This window comes from Rhinolophus ferrumequinum, chromosome 12, assembly GCF_004115265.2.
Source record: "Rhinolophus ferrumequinum isolate MPI-CBG mRhiFer1 chromosome 12, mRhiFer1_v1.p, whole genome shotgun sequence".
Lineage (NCBI taxonomy): Eukaryota > Metazoa > Chordata > Mammalia > Chiroptera > Rhinolophidae > Rhinolophus > Rhinolophus ferrumequinum.
Genome location: NC_046295.1, coordinates 32,087,622 through 32,102,906, shown reverse-complemented (window position 1 = coordinate 32,102,906; position 15,285 = coordinate 32,087,622). Strand labels below are relative to the sequence as shown.

The following is a 15,285-nucleotide window of genomic DNA, read 5'->3' as shown; positions in this document are numbered from 1 at the left end:
CTAAGCCCCACCCATTATCCATTAAAAATTTTTCTTAAAAATCACTCAGAAAAGAAACACACATCTTTGAAGGTATCTAGCATAAACACTAGTTATTTAAATAAACTTAAGAATTTGAAGATGAGGTTTTACTATGTGTGTTTTTTATTTTACAGTTTCTGACAACTTAAAAATAGATGTTTAAAGATAATATGAATTATTTAGGGCTGTAATTACCAGAGTTTTTGCTATACAACTTGGCAAACAGCCATACTGCAATCACAAAAAGTCACACTTCGGTATGAGTTACAGAGGGTGCAATAATTCACACCTTGGACATTGTTTCGCAGTAGTATCTTACTGCTTCATTAAAGACGTTTATATTTGGATAGTGTGCAGATAGTATGAAAGACAGAATCCAAATGTGCAAACCAGACAAGAGAAACTTACTGTCAATTTGAAAGCACTGAGGCTATTAATAAAGAGAAAGCCAAAAAGTTACTCCTCCTTTCACTGTTTAGAAGTTTACCCCGGAGACATGCACGTATTTTCTTTAAAATTATTAAGACACTACCTAAAACAACTTGTCATCAAATTATAAAATATGTGCAAGTAGTCTCCAGCTTTCAAAGGTGTTCTTATCCTAGAATTCCCTTATGTGGGGTAGCTATCCATCCCTGTTTATCTGGGATAGAACTGGGCTGTCATTAATAGCTACCCCCTTCCACTCTCAAAATTGCTCAGTTTGGATGACAAATTACTTGGAAACCCTATTTATTAAGTCTCTCTCATTTTTTAACCCAGGATACAACCTCCCAGCGAGCAAGAAGACATATAAGCCATTTAAAAACCTCGTTTAAAATTAATTTCCAGCAACAGAAATGAGCTACCCACGTAATAGCAGTCTATGAGAAAGGGCGCTTGAAATTCAAACTTGACATTTCCCCAAGAGCCCATGTCATCTTCTTGGACTTGCAACAACATTCTTTTTGCCACTTGACAGATATCTGATTTAGAGATTCCTCGGACTCCAAGTTACCAATGGTTACTATGTCAAGTCTGAGCTGGAGAGTCAGTGAGGGGCCGAGCCAGAGACGCTGGGACAGTGAACAGGATGGGGACCCTGGAGGGCCAGCAATAAGGAGAGAGGGGGCGCGGGAGGGAACTAGGGAACGAGCATGGTGCCGAGTCTCCTACCAGTGCCATCACCAAAGCTCCTTCAGTCAGAGGGCTCCACCCCACTCGCCCACACAGGCACAGGAAGCAGAATCATACAATAAAAGAACACCAGGCTCATCCTCTTCCTAGCTCAATGGGCATACTTGGGGTATTTACCTGTTCTAGGCCTCAGTTTCCTCATCAACAATGTGGAAACCTTCGTACAAATGTTTAGGGTTATTTGGGGATCAAACGAAACAATCTTTGTAATATACTGCCCAGTATTACACACAGCTGGCACTCAACAAATCTCAGGCCTATCATCAAAAATATTTTTTTTCCCCCAAAACCTTCTCTTTCCACTTTTAATCCAGGAATTCTGTCCTTCTTGTCCCACCACAGAAAAGACCCCACTAATGCAATTTTTTCCTATTCTCCCTTCCTTAAGGCACGTTAGTAGACTGGTAAAAATCAAACAAAAAAAACATAACGTTCTCCTACGTTATAGGCAAGGCCTTGGGGTGGCAGAAGGCAAACAGCCAATAAGTAAAAATCTCAAACTGGTTTCATTCCGATTTACCCAAGTACAGGTGCTGAGTGGGTGGCATCTCTTCCACTCTGTGACAGCCACCATCTCCCTGGCTGTTATGAAGGTCACTTTATTTTGGAGGTAGGGGATAAGGGGACTTACAAGTGCCCTTGGACGTTGAAGTAGGGTATCCACCCCCTGTAGATAAGGTGAGCTGAGCAAAGTCTCCAGGCACAGGTAGGTGTCAGTCCTGCAGGAAGATGAGCAGATGCCTGGCGGTCAGCCATTCTGGGGATGCTTTTGCCTGATGATAATGAGAAGGGTTTAGAGCCTAGCTCCTCTCCACAGGCCTCATTCAGAGATGTTCCCTTAAGGACCTGTGGGTGTTGGCCAGGCCCCATTTACCTCCTGGACAATGGAGCTGACCATGAACAGCCGTCACTCTGTACAGACACCCGTTTTTTCTCTGGTCCTCTGGTCCACGAGGTCCGTAGGCACCATCCTCAGTCCCCCTCTAGCATTGGCTACACTGCCTGCTCCTGCCAGTCTCTCCACGCTCTGATAACAGCCAGGTACTCCAGCAGGACTGTGCTCCATGGCACCTAGGCTTTGCCAGAAGGCATCATGGTGGGCATTTGTCCTTTCTGCCTGACAACCACCTGAATCTCTGTCCTATATTTGGAAAAGTTCCTACAAAGCAGAGCCCTTTCCCTATATACATGAAAAGCACCATATAGTTTCCCAGACACATACAGGTGGCCTTGCCATTCCTCCCACCAAGTGGTGGACCCTGTGCTTGACCATGTGACTTGCTTTAGCCAATGAGGCATTCACAGATGTGACACAAGCAGCTGCTTTAGGAACCATGTGATCACTGCTTCTAGGAACCCTAGTCTGAGCTAGTGTCCTCAAGAAGCCACATGGAGAGAGACTCGGTCCCAGTTTTCCCAGCTAAGGACCTCAATATGTAAGTGAGGCATCCTAGGTTATCCATACCCAGTTGCACCATCCCAAACTAGAGGAATCACTCAGCCAAGACACAGAATTTTTAAGAGATATTAAACATATATTGTTTTAAACGACCTAATTTTGGAGTGCTTTGTTACACAGCAATATATAACTGTAAGTTTAGTTTTCTGAAGACGCACTTAAAGAATGGATACCTTTCCATCTTTAGAAAGCTAAACTTGCTTTAAGTACATACACCCTGAGTGATTATGTGCCAATGGGAAGACAGGAAGGGAATAAAAAGGTTACAGTAAGGACTCTTTTGTCCTTTGGGGTATGTCAATATGGTCGTTCGTTTTGATCAGCGTTATCCAATTCTGTAGACAAAAGTGCTCAGCATAAATAGCTGAATATTTTTTTAGAATGTGATTCTCTTGAGACAGGGGCATGTGCTCTCCAGTTTGACCATAGTCTCCTTCACTTTGTAGTATTACAGTCCACACCTCCTTCGACACATTTAACTTACCTGCCTGGCTTCTAGGGACATTTGATTTCCTTCCACCCCAATTTTAACCACATACAGTGATAAATTATGGGTCACTGGGTATAGAAAACTTGAACTTCCTTCACACTGTGGGGTGTATTTTATCATCAGATAGGGTAAAGCAAAGATGTAAATTGAAAAGTGGATTAAAACCTGTGGCAGGTGATGAGAAGGCACAGAGATTTGGGGGTACCACCAACATCTTGGAGAATGTTCACAATCTACAGAAACTCACTTTTCATCTTCCTCTTCTCTATGGACAAGTTCTCCATGAGTCACAGTTCCTCCAATGAAGAAATTAAAAACAAGACAATATATTGGATGAGTTATCTATTCCTGCCTAACAAATTACTCTAAAATTCAGTGGCTTAAAATAACAATAAACATTCATTATCTTTCACAGTTTCTGTGAGTCAAGAATTTGGGAGCAGTTTGGCTGGACATTTCTCATGAGGTTGCAGTCAAATGTGACTGGGCCTGCAGTTACTGGAAGACTTGTCTGAGCTGGATGTGCTTCTAAGGTGACTCCGTCACATGTCTAGCAAGTTGGCACTGGCTGTTAGCGGGAAGTCACAGTTCTCCAAATGAGCTTCTCCACAGGGCTGTTCAAGTGTCCCTCACTATGGTGGCTTCCCCCAGAGTGACTGATTCCAAAGACCAAGACAGAAGTTTCTCAGTCATTTTTATGACCTACCTTCAAAAGTCACACACCATTCACACTAGTCTATTGGTCCAAATTCAATAACTGCCAGGAGGTTAGGATCACCAGGGGATGATCCTCCAAGGTTGATGCTTGGAGAAAAATGAGGGGGAAAGGGAGAAACAATAATTCTAAAGCAAGAGAAAAGCTAAAACAAAACAAAAGGGAATTTTGCTGAAGGAGGTCAGAAGTAAAATGGTTAAGATATTTTTTTGCCTCTAAAATGTGTGTCAGTGTATCATTTACATTTAAGTCAAAAGCAGACACAATCTTTTCTGATGAGTCCGAAAGATGTTCTAGTGGTACACATGTATCTTGGCAAAGAAAGCTATCAATTTTGAAGTGACAATGAAAAGAGTAAAGAACGGATGCTCTTGAAAATTCTGTTACCCATAGGATTTTTCAGAATCTCTCCATCTACCTTCTTTATCCACATTAAGCCTTTACCAGCATTCAGTTTTGTTTTATTTATAATATTATGAAATGCCAGGAAATACCATTTAAAGTTTATTGAGATGAATTGTGGGCTTATAATATTTTCATAAAATTTAAAAGGTGACACCTCAGTTATTTTCTTTTTTTAAAAGTTTCAACCCCACAGTATTTCAGTGATATGATCCATCAAATAATCTTTTGTGAACTAAGGTGAACAGTTAAGCATAATTTATAACATCATTTATATGGGAAAATGTGTTCCAAGTTCTGAACAACCAACTTACAAACAAATTTTTGGAACCCAACCTATTCCTATGTTAAGAACTGCCTGTACTGGTTTCAACCTGTGAACTCACCAACACTTTGGTCAGGGTTGTTAGCAAAATTGGCTCATTTAACTATTCCATTCCACTTATTCATTTGTCCATTCATTCATACATGCATGCATGCATGCATTCAGCAAATATTTATTGAGTGTCTACTTTAGCAGGACACTGGGCTAGAAGTGAGATGATGGCGACACAGAGTAGAGTAATACATGGTCTGGCCAACCAACAATTCTAATACCTTGTGGGGAAAGGAAAAGAGAGAGACAGAGAGAGACAGAAAGATGCTAAAGGGGAAGATAATCCATGAAGAGAGGTCAAGGACTCAGAAAGAAACAGCTCAGTGTGGGCAGGGAACTACAAGGAGATCAGTATTATGAAGAGAGCAGTACAGAACTTGAATTTGGGAAGATTTGAGGCTGGAGCTCTGATAATGAAGTCTCAACCTTCTTACGCCTCAAATTTTCTCATCTGCAAAATGAGTACACATACTATACCTTATATCTCATAGTTTGTTTTGGGGTTTTAAGTATAGAGGAGCAATTTAACCTATAATTGCCTTGAATAAGATATTAGAAGTTGTTACACTTTTGGTAGACCAAGCTCTGGGGTTTTCATAAGGTGAGAAGAGAATGGCAATTTAAAACAACTTTTTGAATAGTGGCCAGTTCACTAAATGAGGAAAGGAGACATTTTCATGTGGTCCTGCCTAGTTTTTATAAGCACACTAAGTTAACGGATCTGTGCCCTTTTGGTGTTTGCTCTATATAATGCTTTTAATATCTGTTGATTCTGTTGTGTTTTTTTTGTGTGTTAAATATTTTTAATTTTTGCAAAAAAAAAAAAAAAAAAGAAAAGAAAAGAATTAATAGGCCATTTCAAGGAAGATAAACCTTATTCTTTCAGCCCTTGTTGGCAAACCCTTGGTTGGTAAACCCTTGATGAAGGCTTTAAGCATGCAAACAAAATGTTCAGATTTACATTTTGGTTGGCTCATTCTGGTAAACCTGTAGAACTTGGGTCAGCAAATTACAGCCTGCAGGACTTTGTATAGCCTGTGAGCTAGGAGTAGCTTTTACATTTTTTAAATGGCTTTTAAAAGATCAAAGGAAGAAGAATATTTTGTAATAGGTGAAATTCAAATTTCGGTGTCCATAAAGTTTTACAGGAAAACAGCCACATCCATCCTTTTACATAGTGTCAATGACTGCTATCACAAAGGCAGAGTTGAGCAGGTACAATAGAGACCATATGGCCTGCAAAGTATATAGTACTGTAGTACCTCGGTTTTCGAACATCTCCGTTGACGAACATTTCGGTTTACAAACGCCATAAACCCAGAAGTAAATGCTTCAGTTTTCGAACATGCCTCGGAAGTCAAACAAGTCACGCAGCTTCCGCTGAGGGCAAGATCCTGACGCCTCACTGATGGCTGTTTTCAAACGTTTCAGAACTCAAAAGGTCTTCCGGAATGGATTACGTTAGAAAAACGAGGTACCACTGTATGTACTATCTGGCCTTTTATAGTTTGCTGACCTCTGGTCCAGAAGACGGATAAAAGAAGGAAGACCTGTATGATGGCGTCTGAGATCGAAAAGACCAGTTGAAAAGTGACATGAGGTTGCATTAGGGTAAGGTAAGTGGTAATAGGGATGGAGAGAGTAGGCCATTTTCATTAGAAAGGGTATCAAATAAGGAAGATGTGTGGATGAGATCAAAGGTCATAAGGTATAATTTCAGGTTTCTGTTTTAAATAAGTAGGGAGAGTGCTGGTGTCTCCACTGGAGCTAGAGGATGCAGGAAGGATGCTAGAAGAACGAAGTGCCTTTTTAAGACATTTTTGTGGAGATGTCTTAGAGGCCGATGTCTATACATGGGCTGGAAGTGTTTGCTGCAACGAGCCCTCTGTACACTAAAATTCATAAATCACTTTTCGTATGCTAAATATGAACTGTTTCCTCAGCAGATGAATATTTTGAGCAATCACGTGGCGACAGTGCTTACCAGATAGATGTTTGGTTCTGGCTGTCGCAGTAATATCTTCACCCAACAATGTTTGTGTAACTATTTGGCTACTGGGGTGTATTACATTTTTGGGCTTACTGTTTTATTAACCAGAAGAAAAGAGGTAAAAATAAAATGAAAATTAAAGTGCTGACATTAATGATAAAGAATGTAGCATCATAAAACTCAGAAATTATTGTGTCCAGATAGTCACTGGATTTCAGTGGATGAAAGCATGATCCATTATGAAGGAAAATTACTACATTAAAGAAAACAGGTATACATTTTTGGAAATATCTTCTGGTTGAAGATAATGTCTAAAAGCTGAGGTATAATTAGGGTCTTTATATAACCATTTTTCACACACACACATCTCAGTGCCTTCTAGAATATATTTGACTTTTGTATGTGTAACCATCTGACACATCTTCAGGAATTCATTATGTCTAAGAGTGGGAGACTCACTGCATTCACCTGGGAGCTGAAGCTGAGTAGATACAGAAGATAAAAGTAACCAAAAAAAGCAAAAGGAATAAGAAGAAAGGGTTGCATCTTGAGAAAACCAATGCTAACTGACAAGCAGAGTAAGAGGAGCCCACAAAGGAAACTGAAGTAAGGACGGCCTGAGAAATATGCATAGAACTAGGAAAGTTAGAGATACCATAATAGAAGGCAGTTGATACCGAGGGAGCTGAGTTTCAAGATGAAGTAAGTTTTGTTTCAAAGACAGCAGCTACTATTGTTGCTATCCAAGACCCTCTTCTCTCTTTTTGTTATTAGCACCCCAGCTCTGCCTTGGGAACCACTATTTCCCTATCCTTCATCATGTGATCTGGATTTACTGATCTCACCCATAGCCACAAAGATGGGCCATAACTGGCTTTAGTCAATCCCTATAATCAAAATATCCGGCCAGAGTGACTGATTGGTTTAGGGATGGGCAGAAACCCAAGCAGAGACAATGGGACTTCTGAGAAAAAGACATTTTCTCTGTCTTTCCTGGAGGGTTTACTGTGGGGATGTGATGTCTGGAACAGTTTACAGATATATTGCTATAATAGGGGAAAGCCTAAAGCTAGGGAGTGGAAAGGTGAATAAGTGGTACTGAGGAGCCTGAGGATGAAGCCAAAACATGGAAGGCAAAGCAAGGACATGGAGAAAATCCAGGTCCTTGATGAATCATTTCAGGCACTGGATTAAGCCTCACCTAAGGCCAGCACTCACTCCAGCATCTTCAGTTACATGAGCCAAAAATTCTACACTATGTTTAAAACAGTTGGAGTTGTTTCAACAAGACAAGACAAAGACGCCCAGCTGATACAGGTAGTCACTTGTAACCTGAAGGAAAGCAGTTTCAATTGACTGGTGGACATATTACACACAGATGATTTCTCCTTGAAGAAATTTGAATGAGTGAAAGAAATTTAGGCAGCACCCAAGGGATCAGGTATGATCAAAAGAAGATTGTTTTGAGTTTGTTTTGTTGTTGTTGTTGCTGTTGTTCATTGTTTGTTTGTTTGTTTCAAGATACAAGGTATCTGAATCTAATATAAAAACAGTAAGGATCTAGAGACAGGCGAGTTGAAGGTATAGAAGGGAAAGTGAGTAATTGATACAACATCCTTTCACTTTCAAATTATGGAGGAAAAAACTATATGCTTTCTGGTGACTAAACCTAAGGAAATCTGTAACAGAACTGCCTGAAAAAGTAATCTTAAAAGTTTTCAAGGTGATTTGCAAATTACTTGTATTTACTATACTTTGACTGAAGACTTTTTTTTTTTAAAGATCCAAGTCCATATTCTGGAAAGAAGAAAGCTCAGGGAGGCTATAATAAGGATCTTCCAAAATTTACAAAAAGGCTGGCTTAAACAGATCTCATTCACCAAATTTCAATACACAAAAACTAGCTAGCACCCCTTAACCTTCAAAGAGGTTTTTTTCCCCCCTACAAATAAAAATTACTGTTTCCAACAGAAAGTTATGATCATGTAAAACTCAGAATGCTTACCAATAAAAAATGCAGGCATAGCTTTATGAACTGCTTAGGAAAATCCCAAACAGTATGATGCAATAGACATTTAAAGAAACCACCATACTCCCAGACCTTTGAGGTCAGTGAAATAAGAAAATACTGCATAATTTCTCCCACAGCATTATGCTGGGCTGGAAGAACTATAAGTCTCACACCTCAAATTATCAGGTTTAATGAGGAGTTTGAACCGTCCATAAATGAAATGATATATCTGTGGAAAATGCAGAATTGTGATAACTGCCTGAATGAAGATCTTTGATAGATATGAACTCTGGGTCAATTTACGCCAAAGCTGAACTATTTAACCGTCTGTTGAAATGTGACCTGTCAAATCTGGGTACAATTGAGAGATTAACATAGTTTTTCACATTTTAATGTAGATACTTGGCATATTTCACTAGGAGGAAGAGGGGTGCGACTAAATCCTTGAAACTGACAAACAACTGTTCAACACCCTTATTTGGACATTCACTTCACAGAAACCAAGTACATCTTTCTGTGGATCCAAAGGGGCTGGATGCCTATGAAGACAATTTGCCCTTTCAAAATTACAGAATCTTAAACCAGAGGGTACCTACAAAATCATCACCTACCTACCTCCAGGTCACACTTCCCAATTCATTAACGATTGTGGAGAACAACGCAGAACCTCCTTCTGTAACCCAGTTCAACTGTATGATCTAAACCCAAATCCTCGCCTCACTCACAGCAGCTGGGTGCTGCAGCTGCCCCCTACCAAGTCCCCCACAGTGGGGAGGGGAAGTGGCCTCTGCCAGCTTGACCTAAACTCGCAGAATGCAAAAGAAACATCTGCAGGATTAAAATGTGCATTTTTTTTTCTATTACACCTTTACCTCAAAACAATGCTTACAGAGTAATTTAGAGACAGGTCACAAATCTGGGAGGATTAATGATTATTCTTGTTTAAAGTGAATACTAATAGCTAATAACAGCTAACACATGTGCCTTCCACATAGTAAGACCTTTACTAATATTATTTCCTTGAATCATCACAGTAATGCTATAACATAAACATTATTATTTCTCATTGTACCCACATTGCCAATGAGGAAGCAGCAGCACAGAGGGAAAAACAGGTTGCCCAACACCACACTGAAAAAGTGGCAGAGCGGCATTCAGAGCAGGCAGACTGGCCCAGGGCCCATGCCTTCCACCACTGTACTACACTGTCTCTGAGCCTCAAAATGGAATGATTTCTTAAAATCACTTGAAGGTCAGTGATCCTATGATTCTAACTTTGCTTTATCTGGCTAAAGCACTGCCACCTTAACTGCCACAGAAATACCATATGTCCCTCGAGCAAAGCTGGGGGCAATGAGACGGTGCTTAAAACAGCACAGTTCGTGTCTGTGACTCAATAACCATTCGGTTCACCAATAGCAAAGTTACTTCTATTCTGCTAACATCACATTAACCTCCTCGCCTGCCAAGTACAGGCCTAACCAGGCCTGCAGTTTTCATTTTAGCTCAGTCCCCCAGGGGAAAAAGCTTTTATTTGTCCAAGCAGATTCTTGCCACACGTAAGTAGTCTATGAAACTAGCTGATTTCTAAAATATGGCTTCTTTATATGACTACCAGGACATAGTCCTCCCTGTTAAATGACAAAAGAAGAGCTGAGCATGAAGAGGCTTGGGAATGGGGAGATGGAGACGATTTCTATTTTAAATCTGAAGACTGCAATGGCTGCAGACAAGTTCTGATCTTCAATACGCACGTCTCCCTGCAGCTCGACATGACGTCAATGGAAAGGGGACAAAGCGAGAACCATGCCTCTGAGCTGCTTCCAAAGAGTGGTCTTGAGAATATCAAGTCTACTAAGTTGCTCAACGTGGTGTAGCATGAGTGTTTGAAAACAAGTGTTCTATTCTGCTCCTGCTGAAGTGGGCAGAATGGGAAGAGACCGTTCCTACTCAGGGCCCTTTCGTGAGTGGAGATTATGCAATTCAACCATGTCCCCATGCTCTTTGTAAAGTGTGAATCAAATTTTCTGTCAGGGAACAGTATTTTCCACACTCGTGTAGAAAATAATTTGAAAAACCCCAGTGGCTTGCCAGTTTTTAAAAATTCTGACTCTATGTCAAAAGGGAACATGTCATTTTGTTTGTGTTTATTTGTTCGTTTGTTTTTGTCCAAAGCCCTGTGCCAGTCTCATGCTGGGAGATGCAGCTCTGTGGTAGGTGCTTCTTGGTGACACTGACGTCCACCGCCTTGTGTGCTCTTCAGCAGGGGTGAATCCATGGCTAGAAAGCCTCCAGCTTCTGTGACCTGCCTTCCCATAACTTAGGCTGTCAGAATGGGAAGAGGTCTGGGTGCCTCTAAAGTCTCTAATGGTACACCCCTGCAGGTCAAACACTACTAAGCATGCCCTTCAGAAATGCATATTCATTTTTATGTAAATTATGTACCCACGCTACTATCCATGCCAGGTACATTACAAAGCATACACCGAAGTGCCATTTGAAAAGATAACATGAAACATAGATGAAATTGCAGAAGTTCTAAGATACTCTCCCTGCACTAAAATAGATGTGCAGGCTCCACTCTGCATACCTTTGACTTAAGCCCATCCCCTCATTTCACAGGTGAAGATACTCAGCTCAGAGGAGTAGAATTACTTTCAACGAGAGTCACCCAGTTCACCGAGAACCCGCACATCCTGACACTGGGAGCCGTGCTCCTTCCCGAAGGGTCTCAGCAATGCTTGTGCTACCTCCCTTTGGGGCTTTTTGGAGCCCATGGGGTATCTGAGTTTGTCATAATGCCTAGGTGTGGTGCCAACATTAATGGTGTGAGCCAGGGATACCAAACATCCTGCAATCCGTAGAATGGGCCCAGCACACAAAGAATCCTCTACTCCAAGTGGCAACCGAGCCCCCATTGGGATCCACCCTCTCAAGATGGGCTTCCTTTTCCCAAAAGAAATGTCACCAGTGACAAGTCTGTGTTATGCTCATTGCACCAGCCATGCTCTTGGATTCTTAGAAGTCACATTCATTCCATTTCACTTTTCTCCACAACATTAATCATAATATCTGTCAAAAGAGACTCGTTGCTAGAGCCTTTGTAGAATTCCTATCATTTTACGTTCTTGTCTGCCAGGATTTCTTAACCTCAGTACTATTTGACATTTGGGGCTGAATAATTCTGTTGTTGGGGGCCATCCTGTTCACTGCAGAGGTTCAGCAGCATTCCTGACCTCTATCCACCAGGATCCAGTAGGATCATTCCATTTATGACAATCAAAATGTCTTCAGGCACTGTGGAAATCACCTACAACCGAGAACCACTGGTCTCGGCCGAGGCTGCGAATAAGAAATCTACACAGGCATAAAAGAGATGGCGCATCCCATCACTTCATCCCTATTTTTCTTCTGTCAGTATCCGTCTATGGCTTGGCATAAAGACAGGGTACATAGTTCACAGAACATAGGGATGATATTTTATTCAGCTTGGTATCTCCAGTCCAAGTACAATGCCTGGCATGTAGCACGCACATCGTAAGTATATACTGAATGAAAGACGCCTTCTTCAGAACAATACATACTTTAGTTAACTCAAGCCTTAATAAATGAGCCTAATTCCAGTAACAGAAGCCCCAACGACCTTCCTGAGAAAAACATCAGAAAGTACCTATTATGATAGCTTTGTAATATGTAAAGGATTTGTGGTACGATTAATCATTCCATCTTTGAACAACCCAACCAAAAGTAACCATCAGATTATCACGCCTCTTGTTATCAGTAAAGTTCGGCATCCAATTGCCTTTCCTTTTTTGCGGTGGCCTTAGTTTATCTTAACGTCCCTCTGCATTATCTGGGAAAGCATTTGAATTGCCAATCTGAAAACAGGGCTGTGCAACATGCTTTGAATTAGAATAGAATTTCAAATTTGGCCTGCTTAAATTCATATCCAGCAAGTTATTTATGACTGCTAAGCAGAGATTTTTTCTTTTTTTAAGAGCAAACTTTAGTGAGCTGCCCTGGGGACTTTTTTTCTTATGTTAGGATTCTACACCCCAGAAAAACCTAAGTGTTAAGTTTCAAAATAAGCCAGGTTCCCTGGAAAATGATAGAGCCTCAAAATATAGAAAGAAACATAACACCATCTTGCTATTCCAAGGAAGAAAGGCACCTGCAGGCCCCCACCAGGCTCCACGTCCTGATGTAGCTTCACTTGTCCGATCCTATTTTCTACAGGTCTAGTCAAGCCAGTCTTCTCGTGGTCTCATCAACAAGCAACGGGCCCTATCACCTTGGGGCCTTCGTTTATGTTGGCTCCCAACCTGGAATGTCCACAATTCCCCTCTTCCAAGGTAAATCTAATGCACTCTGACCTTCCCTCATCTCAGGAAGCTGTCTCGGACACCTCAAGCTTTCAGAGCTAGTTCTCTCCTCAGAGTGGCTACCATACTTGTACTCCGTACCTTCTCCAAGTAACTAAATAAACCCTGTTTTACAGGGTTTGGCTGTGGCTCCCTATAGATTAAATCAGTCTCTCCAAGAAGACTCCCTTCCCTGAGCATCTATGTCATTCATGCCCCACCAGCATCTAGCTCAATCCTAGCCACGTGATAAGTGCTCAGTAAAAACTTATTCACCGGGCTACTCCAGACTGTGCTGAATGCATGAATCTGTGTCCTGTTATTTACGTACATTTCTTCTGGATTCCATGTGATGGGTGTAAATTCTAAGTCCACTTGGCCCCACTCGAACAAAACCCCCAAAATGGATTCTCGTTGGGAGGGCTGTGGGCAGTGGGTTTTCCAGCAGGCTCCTAAGACAGAGTATCCCTAAGGAAGTTTTATTCACTCTCAGTGCAGCAAGAGTCCCACCAAGCGTTGTCACCATCCCGCCCACCCTTGTTCTGTAAGGAAAAGGACACAGTTACTAACTGCCAGCTCCTATCAGCAGGGAGTGGAATACAAGGGGTTACAGTTTTGGTTCAAGTGAACAAGGTCATGCCAGACATACTGCTGGCAGGAATGTAAAATGGTATAGCAACTTTGGAAAACAGTTTCACAGTTACGTAAAAAGTTAAACATCACATCTCTTAGGCTGGCTCTGTTGAAAAAAAAAAATTTTTTTTTTTTTTAAAGAAAATAATAAGTGTTGGTGAGGATGTGGAGAAATTGGAACCCTGGTGCAGCCACTATGGAGAACAGTTTAGAAATCCCTCAAAAAAAATTAACAGAGAACTACCGTATGTTCTAGCAATTCCATTTCTGGGTATATACACAAAGCAATGGAAGGGAGGGTCTCAAAGAGATATCTGTACACCCACCTCCATAGCAGCATTATTCACAATAGCCAAAAGGTGGATGCACCCCAAGTGTCTATCCACAGATGAATGGGTAAACAGAATGTGTCAGATACATACAATGGAATATTATTCAGCCTTAAAAAGGAAGGAAATTCTGACACATAGTACAACATGGATAAATCTGAAGGATATTATGCTAAGTATAGTAAGTCAGCCACAAAAAGGCAAATGCTATATGACTTCACTGATATGGATACCTCTATTAGTCAAATTCATAGAGACAGAAAGAAGGATGGTGGTTTTCAGAGTTTGAGGGGAAGGAAAAACTGGGGGGAGTATTTAATGGGTATAGAGTCTTAGTTTTGTACTATCAAAAGAGTTCTGGATATTGATTGCACAACAATGTGAATGTATTTACTACTACTAAACTGTACACTTAAAAATGGTTGCGATGATAAGTTTTATGATCTATGCATTTTACTACAATTAAAATGTTTTTTTAAAAAATTTACAGTTACACATAAATTTCCCCGGCAACCTCACTCCTAGATATCTACCCAGGAGAAGTGAAAACATACATCAACAGAAAGAGCTGTACGTGAATTTCCATAGCAGTGTTATTCATAATAGTCAAAAAGTGGAAACAACCCAAATGTCCACCAAATTGTAAATGGATGAATAGAATCCATACAATGGAATATATCAAATATAAAATGGATTCAATACTGATACTTCCTACAACATGAATAACTCTTAAAAACATTTTGCCAAGTGAAAGACATCAGACACAAAAGACCGCACATTGTATGATTCCATTGTATGAAATGTCCCAAAGAAGCAAATCCATATAGACAGAAAGTGAATTAATGGTTGCCTGGGACTTGGAGTGGGAACAGGAATTAACTGTAAATGCACATGAGGAATGTTACTGGGCTGACATATATGTTTTCAATGAGTGGATTATGACAAATAGGATTATGGTCATAGTTGCACAAGTCTATAAATTTACCAGAAGTCTTTGGATTGTATCCTTCAAGTGGGTGAGTTGTATATGAAATTATATCTCAATAAAAAATTAAGTATGAAAATAAGCAATAAAGGTCATTGATCTGCTTTCTTCGCAGACTGACTTCCATTTCTTTTCGCCCCAATGGTTAAGTTTTAGGAGCATCATATAATGGGCCACAGCTTCATTTCACAGCCAAACCTATGATTGATGATATCCTAGAAATGGGGATGGATCATCAAATCCATTCATTCATTCAATAAGCAATTATTTACAGAAGCACTGTGCTGGGTACTTGGGGCAAAACAGGAAACAAGGCAGATGTGGTCCCTTGCAGTCC

At 40.7% G+C, this 15,285-nt stretch overlaps 1 protein-coding gene across 5 annotated transcripts in view; it reads right to left on the bottom strand.

Moving 5' to 3' along the window:
- The window catches only part of GLIS3 (GLIS family zinc finger 3), a 425,390-nt gene that overhangs the window by 330,076 nt on the left and 80,029 nt on the right, over window positions 1-15,285 (bottom strand). The gene's annotated exons all lie outside the window — the stretch shown is intronic.